This window comes from Euprymna scolopes, chromosome 26 (genome assembly GCF_053919585.1).
Source record: "Euprymna scolopes isolate OS-2025 chromosome 26, ASM5391958v1, whole genome shotgun sequence".
NCBI classification, from domain to species: Eukaryota; Metazoa; Mollusca; class Cephalopoda; order Sepiida; family Sepiolidae; genus Euprymna; species Euprymna scolopes.
The window spans coordinates 102,694,979-102,707,201 of record NC_136507.1 but is presented as its reverse complement, the minus strand read 5'-3'; the positions used below and the strand labels follow the sequence as shown (position 1 = coordinate 102,707,201).

The following is a 12,223-nucleotide window of genomic DNA, read 5'->3' as shown; positions in this document are numbered from 1 at the left end:
AATAATCTGCTTGTGCTTTCCATAGTTTGTCCTTCCATTATGCTTTGAAAAATGTCAAATACAATTTTTGCAGTCTAAACTTATTTTAAAAAAGGCCAAATTCGCGAAACTTTACTTTAAAAAAGCCAATCTGGTAACACTGGACAAGAATATGAGAGTGACCTCCCTTTGATGTAGCCTCGTTTTCGAATATCATTATAACAGTATATGATCATTGTTGTAATGGTATGAGAAAAGATTCAGAAGTGGAAGCACTAACCAGGCCTCCACTGGATGAGTGCAAAGAGGACTGGAACCTTGGAGAGTTTTATTGCCACTCAAATTCTTGTGAGAACCAAAAAGTCAATGGTAACGCTGCTGCATGGGTGCAAATTCATTTGCAAAGATTACTGAAAGAGGTAGAGAGTACTAGAAATCTTGGGAGACTTGTTACCCAGACTTCAGGGAGTATCATCAGTTGTCGTCAGTGAGTAATCTCTGATGATGACCTGTGTGATAACATCTAGTGAGTAGTAGTAGTAGTAGTAGTAGTAGTAGTAGTAGTAGTAGTAGTAGTAGTAGTAGTAATATTAATAATAATAATAATAATAGGTTGGTGCAAAAATGACATCATTTTTTTACTTGAAGTTTAACATGAAAAAACGACATTATTTTTTCACCAACCTATTATTATTATTATTATTATTATTATTATTATTATTATTATTAATAATAATAATAATAATAATAATAATAATAATAATAATAATAATAATGATGACAAAAATCAATACCAATAATTTTGGGAACACTAGGAACAATTTCAAAAATTTTTTTAAAAAGATGAAGAAATTGGAATCGAGGGGAAGGTTGGGACTGTGCAACGGACAGTAATGTTGAAAACAGTTGAAATATTAAAGAAAGCCCTTGAATGCAGAAACTAATCCACATGAGATACAAACGTTAACTGTCCATATAGAAAATGCAACAAAAGTAAAACAAAACTGCGATCAAGAAAATTGAAAATTGACTACTTCTCCTCCCCCCCCCCAAATAAAAAAAAAACTGTAGAGTAAACATTGACTGGCACTGCATCAAATAGCCGAAGGGGCAAAGAGGTTGGAAAGATAGAGCAGGGAAACAATACCAAACCTCCACTGGATGGGTGCAAGGAGAACTGGGACCTTGAAGAGACTTATTACCATCCACATTCCAGTGATGACCGATGGTCATTTCCCACGAGAAATAAATAGCAAGCGACTGTTGCAATAACACAAATTCATTTTTAAAGTTTATCAAAAGAAATCGAGAGTACTGGAAATCTGAAGAGACTTGTTGTCACTCAGACTCTAGGAAACACCACTAGATGTTATTAGTGAGCAATTTCTGATGATGGCTTGTGTGAGAACTCCTAGTGAGTAACTATTTGTCATAGTCATAATGCCACTCAACTATATATTCAAGAAATGTAATGCCGGATACAGGTTTACAAACACAGAATAAAGAATAAGCCATCTCATGTATATGGATGGTCTGAAGCTGTTTGCTGAAAGCAAAAAGGAACTGGAAAACTGATAAACACAATCAGAATATTCAGCCAGGAATTTGGAATGACATTTGGAATGGAATTTGGAATGGAAAAGTCTGTGCTTTTGAAGATGAAAAGGGGAAAACTAGAGGTATCAGAGGGTATAGAATTGCCCAAGTAAGAAGAAATAAGGGCACTTCCAAATATTTAAGCTCTGTTCTGGAAGCAGACACCATCAAATCTACAAAAATGAAAAAGTACTCGAGAAGGACAAGGAAATTCTTCAAAACAAAGCTATGCAGTATAAATCTAATTAAAGAAATAAACACCTGGTCAATATCGCTAATAAGGTACTCTGGACTATTCATAGGCTGAATCAAAAAGGAACTTAAGCATCTTGATCAGAAGACGAGGAAATTATTGACAATACACAATGCATTACACTCAAAAGATAATACTGACCAATTTTACGGGGAAAAGGACAAAAGGGGGAAAAAGCTAATAAATGTAGAAAACACACAAAAAAAACACACACAAAAAAAACACACAAAAAAACACACACAAAAAAACACACAAAAAAAAACACACAGAAAAAAACACACAAAAAAAACACACACAAAAAAAACACAGAAAAAAAACACACACAAAAAAAACACACACAAAAAAAAACACACAAAAAAACACACAAAAAAAACACACAAAAAAAAACGCACAAAAAAAAACACAGAAAGCTTAATCATCGTAGCGAGAGAGACTGCCAAGAAAAATAATTCAGGAAATGATAAAACGAGAAACAAAAAGATAAGAAAGGTGGAAAGAAAAAGCACTACATTGACGATTCATAAGAATGACAAAAGAAGATAATCACATAAACACCTGGACATGGCTAAGAAAAGGACACATGAACAGAGAAACAGAATCTCTACTTACAGTTGTACAGGAAACGCAATTAGAATGAACCACATTAAAGTTAAAATAGATAAAACACAGGAAAACAGTAAATGTAGACTCTGTTGACAAAAAGAGGAAACAATAAACCATATAATGTGAATGCAGCAAATTAGCCCCAAAAGAATATAAGGGCAGACACGATTGTCTGATGAAAGCAGTGCACTGGAAGGTCTGCAAACGACTGCATCTTAAACATGCTGATAAATCGTTATAACACAAACTTGAAAACTGTATTAGAAAACGAAAACCACACACTCTTTTGAGATAAACTCATCTAAGCTAGAAGACCGGATGTCATAATAATTAACAAAGAGACAGAATCTTTCAAATTGTAGATTTGGCCAACCCAGCAGACCACAGAGTGAAGATCAAAGAGACACAAAAAAAATGCAGCCAATATGCAGAACGTGTCAGAGAACTGAAAGGAATTTGGAAGCTGAAGAAAATCAACATAATACCAACAATTATAGGATCATTAGAAACAGTTCCGAAGAATCTGGACAAAAGAATGAAGAAATTGAAATCTAGGGGAAGATTCAGACTATGCAATGGACAGTAGAGCTGAAGACAGCTGAAATTTTAAAGAAAACCCTCGATTGCAGAATTTAAGTTATATTAATGACAAATGCTGACTGATTATTTAAAATGCAAGAGAAGTAAAACAAAAATGCAACCAAGAAAATTGGAATTACAAAATTGTGAAATTAAAAGTTGATTACACCCCCTCAAAAAAAAAAAAATTGTAGTGCCGGCATCGGATGGCACCACACTAAATAGTCAAAGGGTCGAGGAGGATAGGAAGACCGAGGAGTGGATGGGTGAAAGAGGATTGGGACCTTGGAGAGACTTATTGCCATCCAAATTCCAGTGATGACATTGTCAGCGAGAAGTCAATGGCTGTTGCGATAATGCAAATTCATTTGGAAAGTTTATTGAAAGAGGTAGAGAGTACTGGAAATCTGGAGAGACTCGATGTCACTCAAACTCTATGGAAAACCACCAGCTGTCAGTGAGCAACCTCTGATGATGGCCTGTGTGAGAATTCCTTGTGAATAATAATAATAATAATAATAATAATAATAATAATAATAATATAACTAAACGAAGCTTTCAACCATCTTGCTTTGGCTGAAGGAGGATGCTGTGCATGTCACAAAAGCTGAAAACATGAACAACTATCATTAAACATTTGGGGAGATGACGGCAGTCTAGTGGTTAATGGCACGGACTGACGAGCTGGATGTCCCAAGTTCGAATCTGGTTCGTTCCACAAAAATCAATTTCACTTAGAATGTTGACAATTACCCGATGTTTTTCTAGAAAGAATTTTGACTAAAAAAATATCAAAGAAACCAATGCCAAATGATGATCAAAAGTCCTATATTGATAAAGAAATAGCTACGTGCTACGTGTGCAGCCTTAACAGGTTGGAAGCACACAGCCATTATGCTACACGTTGAAGCACTATTTATCAAACAGAAAAGAATTCTCTGTGTGTCCCAGCCCGTGAAATAAATAACCGTTTATTTAATAACTGTATTATGAGATGCCTTCAATACGTTTCCAGACTTTTTTTGTACAGGCATTTAAAATTGTCATAGACTCTTGAAAATACATGTTATTGCTGTGAATAGAATATCTTATGAGATGACTCAGCAATTTTTATGATTTCAAGTTCAAATGAACAGCTACAGCAGGAATTGGAATGCACCCTACTAAAGCCTGATTGTCATACTTCTGTTTTAAACTTGGAAAAATTGTCACAGAAACGTATGTAATGCTTCAAACTGCTTTTGGACCATCTTGCATTAATCGAGCATCATTTTTTTGAGTGGTATAAGAGATTCAAGGAAAGCATGGAGTCTGTGAAGGATGATGAGGTGTGGGAGGAGTAAGGAAGTCAGAATACTAGTGTTGATTACGTAAATAAAGAATTTTATGGATAAGAACCGTCATGTGTCTATAGAGACAATAAGTGCACAGTTTGATGTCAGTGTGGGAACTGTACACACAATTATTTGTGCGGAACTGAAGATGTTGAAAATTTATGCAAAGTTTTTATCACGAGTGCTCCAAGAAGATAAAAAAAAAGATGTTGTCATGACAGCAGGGAGATGATCGAGATAATTAATTCAGATCCCACAGTTTTTGATCCCCTGGTGACCTGCAATGAGAGCTGGATTAACTGCTATGACTTAGATAGCAGGAGACAGAGTTCCCAGTGAAAGCATGCTGGTTCTTCCAAACTCAAGAAGGCAAAGGAAATCCACCCAGAAAATTCTGATAATCCTTTTTTTTTATAACACAGGCGTGATCTACATGCACTGTCTTCCCACTGAACAAACAATCAACAAGGAATATTATGTTGAGGTTTTAAGGGAGATAAGGAAAAGATTCCGTTCGAAGAGGCGAATACTCTTCAAATCGGGTCAGTGGCATTTCCACCAAGACAATCCACCAGTCCACAACTCCACCCTTGTCACAGACTATTTGACCAAGATGGGCATCAAGATAGTTCCTCACCCTCCCTATAGTCCAGATTTTGCTCCCTGTGACTTTTGGTTATTCTCTAAGCTCAAGGAAAACCTTACAGGCTGTCGTTATGAGACAATTGAGGAGGTGAAAGAGTCTGTGACGAGGGTCATTGACATGCTCATGCAAGAGGGCTTTTATGGGGCCTCCCATAAGTTATTGGAACGCTACAACAAGTGTATTGCAGCTGGGGGAGATTACTTCGAAAGTGACTAGAGATTCATGTATGTACTATCAATAAAAGTGCCCATATGACAAAAGTTTGGAAATTTATTGAAGGCACCCCGTAGGAAAACAAGAAGGCCAACAATAAAGCAGCCTTATACACAACACTTTCTTTTTGCTACATCTAACAATATTACGTCACTTTCAGAAAAGTGAATTTTTTTTTTTACAAAGGAGTCACCAAATATCAAGGCCCGGATACCATTCGATAATAAGGGTGAATGAGTGTACAGTAGCCAATGGGAAAATAAACTTGATATGTTTACCTTAACAAATATATTTCAAATAGAATTTGTTTTTCTTTATATTATTTTCATTATGTAGAGTTGAAAGTTTTCATATTATTTTCATTGTGTAGAGTTGAAAGTTTACCATATTTTATCTTAATAAAAACAACAGCTTTGTTCATTGATGTTCAACGTTGTCAGCAGACCAACACACAGTTTCAGTTGCAAAGGAAACCAAAACAAAAAAGGAAATAACTCCAACTCACTTGTTCTTTGTAGCAACAGCATTTATTTCCTCATTGGTACAGTCGTGATGTCACTCACGTGATCCACATTCTCCACGTCTCTCACGAGATCTCAAACGTTATCTCGTCTCTCTCGTGATTGCTCTCTTTCTCTTTTTTATAGTCCTTTTTTCCCCTCACTGGTGACGTCATTTCACATGCATTTACATATGTACATCTGTGCTATGTTACGGATGCACTTGCACGTGCAGGGATTGAACTCATGTTCAGAATATAAAACTTTTCTGTTTAACACGGTTTTCTTCATCTATTACCCTCTTCCCAGCAGTTCTTGTCCCATTCGTCCTCCATTGTCACCTGTTACATTGACATTAGACCCTTAACCGTTAAAAGTTATAGCGTCATAGTCCAAGTATGCTTTCACGTCGTAGTTAGTCTGCTTCGTGCCATAGTCTGTTAATTTCTTTCAGTGACAAAGGTTCCAATAAATTGTCTGGAATGCAGTAGACAAATTTTTACCGCGTGAATAAATATAGCAAGTGTTGTGTAATGTTTTTTTTTTAATTACATTTTCACCCCAAACAAGGTACGTTGCCACTTTGATGTAGAGAGCTACTATCAGTGACATAAGCTACAAAGGTACTATGTAGGGAGTTGGGCAGCAAGATGTCGGTTTATGTTACACTTGAACTTCTGTATGTCAGTACAGTTGGGGAAGCAGGGACCCGGAAGAGAATTCCAAAGTCTAGCGGTTCTGAGGAAGAAACTACTGGAGTAGAAGGCTCTCTTACATCTAGGGATCTCTACTGTGAAGGGGTGAGATTTAGTTGCTTGTTGGGTTTGTCGGGGGTATTTACGTCGAGGAGGTACAAGTGCTTGCAGTTAGTCAGAGCATTCACCGTTAAAGTACTTGTAGAACAGGCAGAGGGATGCAACATTTCGTCGATGGGACAGAGGCTGAAGCTTAGATGACAGTTCAGGACCTATCAGATTGGCGACTCTCTTTTGAATCTTGTTGTTTGTGATGTTTGATTTTTTTTTGTATCAGTTGTAGCATTGCACCTTTCTCTGCAGTAGTCGACACTGTGTAATAACAATAACATTATAGTATTTCGAGTTTTAATATTTTACTTCGTTTTATATATATTTTAATTCCTCTTAAACTGTTACAGATTATGAGTGTTTTTCCTTATAGATGGGGACTGAAGAAGTCCTTCAAAGCCGTCACTGCCTCGTCTTAAAGAAAGAAGGGAAGAAGAGAAGATAGCCTAGTTTTCTTTTTGCTACATCTAACAATATTACGTCACTTTCAGAAATGTAAAATTTTATTTTACAAAGGAGTCACCAAATATCAAGGCCCAGATGCCATTCGAGAATAAGGGTTAATGAGTGTACAGTAGCCAATGGGAAAATGTCGTAGTAATCGTTAGTAGTGGAAATTTGGTAAATTGGATTACTTAAGGGGAACGGCTCATCAAGAAGTTGTCTATGTTGGACTTGAAGACGACCAAATTGTAATCAGTTGAAAAGCAAGAAAACGGAAGAGAATTCCACAGGCGTGCCGTTCTAAGAAAGAAACTTTGTTCATGGAATCTACGTTTAGGTTTAGACACAGATAAAGAATAGAGGAAAATATTGATAGTGGTTTCAACTAGATGAGTGTTTTTCGTGAAAGTCGGGCCAAGAGGGATCATAGATTGGAGCTCAGACGAGCGCTTGCCATGAAAATAACGATAAAGCAGAGACAGGGCCACAACGTCTCTTCTGTTGGAAAGAGGTTGCAAGGAAAAGAAAAGGGCATCCCCCCACTAGGCTACGAAATCTATTTTTAACTCTGTCAAGGCAGGATAAGTTGTGGCAACAGTACTCCGTCCTTGGACGTACTTGGCTCTTATACAAGTAGAGAATTGCATCAGCAGTGAGATATCTACTGAAGCGGTAGAACGAACCCACATTTTTTCCAGCAGTCTTGGCAATGGATTTGATGTACATGTTCCGTCTCAGATCAAGAATAATCAGAATTATAGAATCTTGTCAAAACATAAAGCCTCTCCAAGATGAGAGCCATTCATTTCAATTGATGGCAGACGGGGATCAAAGCGTTGATGATGTAAAGATTGAGACTTGGTTTTAGATGTATTAAAATTAACCAGCTACCTCTTTCCCCACTGCACCACGTGATCAAAAGAAGAGAGAATCAAAGAGCACTTGGTCGTTTACGGACTTTGAAGTGTTGCCATAGATGGTAGTGTCGTCAGCATAAATGTCTACAAATGATCTTAGGATACGATTTGAGAGATTATTGATGTAGATCAGGAAGAGAGTTGGGCCCAAGATGGACCCCTGAGGGATTCTAGAATTAATACTAACTAGCAGGACCCGTGGAAATTCCATAGTAGTTAAAATCTTTTAAAACACATCAGTAAGAAATTCCTTATTGTTATATTACAAAAATGAACGTATGGAAGCAAGTAGAACAAAGAACTTTAGTTTAAACTTTTATTGAAGGTCAATGCGATTGTAACTGATGCTGTTGATATTGTCAGGAAGTGCTGGTGATGATTGAGGCGGTGACAGGGACGTCGATCAGCTGCTTGGAGTGAGAATAGTGGTCAGTCAGCGGGTTCTTGGGAGTCAGACTGTGAATTTAAAAAAAAACTGTGTGACATTGTTGACATCGATTTTGTGAAAGTTCTGATGACCCCAAGTTGTTTAATATTTCAGGACATTTTGGATTACATGTATAGGTAAGGAAAAGGTCTGGCTTTCCATATTTACAGAAAACTGCCATTGCATCTTGATACAGTTGTTGAAGATTCCTAGGACTTCCTGCAAATGAAGATGGTAGAATAACTGGTACACCAGAATCGCCATCTTCATTCCTTGCTAAATGATCCATTAAGCCAGAATATTGAGCAGCTCTTGGTTGACTTTGATAGCTTTTAATGAAGTTAAATAAGCAACCGTCAACTTTTACGTATGCAATAGACTTTTCTATTTATTTTGAATTTTATTCAATGAAGATTTGGAAATTCACAAATATTTTTTAAGTCGAATTATTGATATAGATTTCAATTAATGCATCACAACTTCCTGATAATATAAATAGAACACTTTGAATTTTCTGTACAAAAGTTTTTTCCATAAAAACATTGTAATCTGTTATAATATTAAGATTCTTGTGTATTACATGCATATAAAATGAAGTGTTTCTGTAAATCTTACGAAGTACAGTTAAATTTTTTATTTTTCGATAATCAAAATGATGTGAGGTAGGTTGTACCTATCAAATTTATGTCAATGTTATATAATTAAGTAAAGTTAAACAAACTGTACACTACTTTTTCATCAAATTATGAATTTTAAATATAAGGAAAGCAATTTAAAAATTTTTTTTTTCCAAAATCATATTTACATCCAAGTTAATTTTTAGATTCCATAGCTGTTCCTGATTGTTTTCATAACACTTCACGGTAAACAATATTCTTAGTATATGTTACACCACGCTTTCTTCCCTGATTATCATTTCTATGCAGTTGCATTACCTTAAATTTCACACTGTGCTTAGATCGAGCTCTTGAACATGCCACATACAGTTGACCATGAGAAAATACAGGTTGTTGAAGATATATACCAACCTTATCCAAAGTTTGGCCTTGTGCTTTATTGGTGGTTAGTGAATATGCTAATCGTATTGCAAACTGTATCCGATGAAATGCAAACAGAACATTTGTATCACTTGGCTTTAACTTAATTCTTGGAATGATAACTGTGAAACCTCTATTAGATCCATTAATTAAAATAGCAATGATGCTGTTTTGATGACATTCTTTTATTTTCATCCTAGTTCCATTACAAAGTCCTTGATTTATGGATAAATTTCGCAGTCGCATTACTATTGCCCCTATTTTCACATTAAGTCGGTGAGGTGACATTCCAGATGGAGTTAATGAATTTATGAACTCGATAGGATAATTTTGAAGTTCAGCATCATCATCGGAGATGTAATCTGTACTTAAATATGTATTTATGCCTCCGGGAAGATTATTTAGAATTTCTACATTTACTGTTAAACATTCTGTATTTTTTGGAGTCATGATGATTCTGTTTTCCATTTCTTGAGGGCTGCAATCAAATATTTCTGAGATTAGAGAAGCATTACATACCGAATCATCAGGAACATCTATGGCATCTATAGGAACGTCATTAAGACTGCTCGTTAGTGTACCATTACCAAGATGAAGGAGCCATCTAGAAAACTCCTGTTCATTTATGTTAGTTCTGACGTTTTGTGTTAGTTGTAATTGACTGAAATGATGCCACAATGGGCATCTTTTAAGACAGGTGTCTATAATAGATGTAGGTGATCCATGTGGCACTACTGGCAAAATTTGCCCAAAGTCGCCTCCAAGTATGAGAAATTTTCCACCAAATATTTTATCGTTACCCATTATATCTTGTAAACATCTATCTATAGCAAGCAGTGCATGATTAGGTATCATAGAGGCTTCGTCTATGATGAATACCTTTACCTTTCTCAAAAAAGAAGCATGCTCTGATACAGGAGAAACGTTACAGACACTGATTTCTGTCAGAGGAACAGGTAGTTTGAATATACTGTGAAGTGTTTTCCCTGAAGTTAGTAGCATTGCAGCAATGTCGCAGTGGCGGTTACAGTACTGCTGGAGGTGAAGTAATCATATAACATGTTGAATAAAAAGGTTTTTCCTGATCCGGCTGGGGCATCTAAATAGAAGCAATTGTGTGGGGTTTCTTTTTCAGTTGCCATGACAGTCTTGATTATAGTATTAACGACCTCTAATTGTTCATTGTTTAACAATTCAACATTAGGCCCGTTTGTATTTCGAGTCATATTATCTATTGGAGGATCACTTGTTGGTTCAGGTAAACCCATTGCCTGGCAAGAAGAACCATGCTCATTAAATATTGCTTTTATCAAATGAATAACTGGGGGGATATGTATATACACTGGTCCCCGCCCTTTGCGGCCCGGGCGACAAGATCAAAGTGTAGTATCTGTTCCGGCAGATACTGCAAGCTATGACTAGCTATGACTAGCAAAGACCAGATGTGGGGGCAACCCCACATGCCTGACCTTTAACCAGCTCCCACTTCCCACCTCTCGGGAGCTGGTCCCCTTTTTCCCTTCCCCCTCCCTTCACTCCTCACATTAAAAATCGGCCTTGTGCCTAATTTGCTCGGTGAGGGAGCAAATAAATACCATCTGTTCCGACAAATACTGCAAGCAAAGACCATATGTGGGGGTAACCCCACATATCTACCTTGGTCAATGTAGAGGCAACTCTTCATACCAACAGTTCCTATCAAACTCCCATTTCCCACCCATCAGGAGCTGGCCCCCATTTCCCTCCCCCTCCCTCTCTCTCCACATTAAAAAACGGCCTTGTGCCTAATTTGCTCAGTGGGGAAGCAAATAAATACAAACTGGGGGATATGTACAATATATCCACTAATCCACTACACTTTACCGTAAAATTCGGCTAAAACAATTGTTGACGAACTACCTCCTTTGAATCGATATCGTCTGCTGTGACAATTGAAGCGAAAACCTTATTAGGTATTAAATGCTAAAACATTTTAATACAGCTGGCTAATTGGCTATAAAGTAAGTTATTCCGAACTTTGATCTAACATTTTAATTAAAAAAAAAAGAAGCTTAACATGTTCTTGTATCTTTTTTTTTTATATTAAGAAAAATGTAAGCATCATGCTGAAATAATAAAAATGCCATTCTTAATAAGGGGAGAGGGTTTGACTATTCTAAACCTTCACCTAAATAACCATTTAATGAAAAAAATGTTTAAAATGTTCTTGTATCTTTTTTATAATTTTTGTTAAATAAGAAAAATCAATAAACTTTGATAACACTATTGTAAGAAACATGCTGAAAGCCATTCTTAATATGGGGAGGGGGGTTAACTATTCTGAAACTTTACCTAACAATGTAAAAAAAATAAGGGAAAAATATATGTATGAACAATAAATATTTCTTCAGTTAAATAAATTATACTGTAAATCTTTAAATAAGGAATAAATATTTATTTAAACCATAATTATTGAAACAGTATTTTACCGCATAAAAAAACGGTTATGGGGAGAAGGGTTAACTATTTTGAACCTTCACCTAAATAGCGATTTAATGAAAAAAAAATTAATGGTCTTGTATCTTTTTTTATATAATTTGTTTTAAAATAAAAAAAAAAAACTTTGATACCGCTATTGTAAGAATCATGCCGAAAGCCATTCTTAATATAGGGGAGGAGGGTTAACTATTCTGAAACTTCACCTAACAATGTAATAAAGATAATGGAAAAAATATATGTATGAACAATAAATATTTCTTCAGTTAAATAAAATATACTGAAAATCTTTAAATAGGAAATAAATATTTCTTTAAATAAATTAAATCGTAAGTAATGAAACAAAGTGTTTTATTTCATATTAGAAAAAAATGTTGTGTCCATTTTTATAGTATTTAAATATATGAATGCCCT

The 12,223-nt window shown here is 35.8% G+C and overlaps 1 protein-coding gene across 1 annotated transcript in view; it reads left to right on the top strand.

The window, feature by feature from the left end:
* The window catches only part of LOC145248315 (synaptotagmin-6-like), a 237,355-nt gene that overhangs the window by 200,643 nt on the left and 24,489 nt on the right, over positions 1-12,223 (top strand). The gene's annotated exons all lie outside the window — the stretch shown is intronic.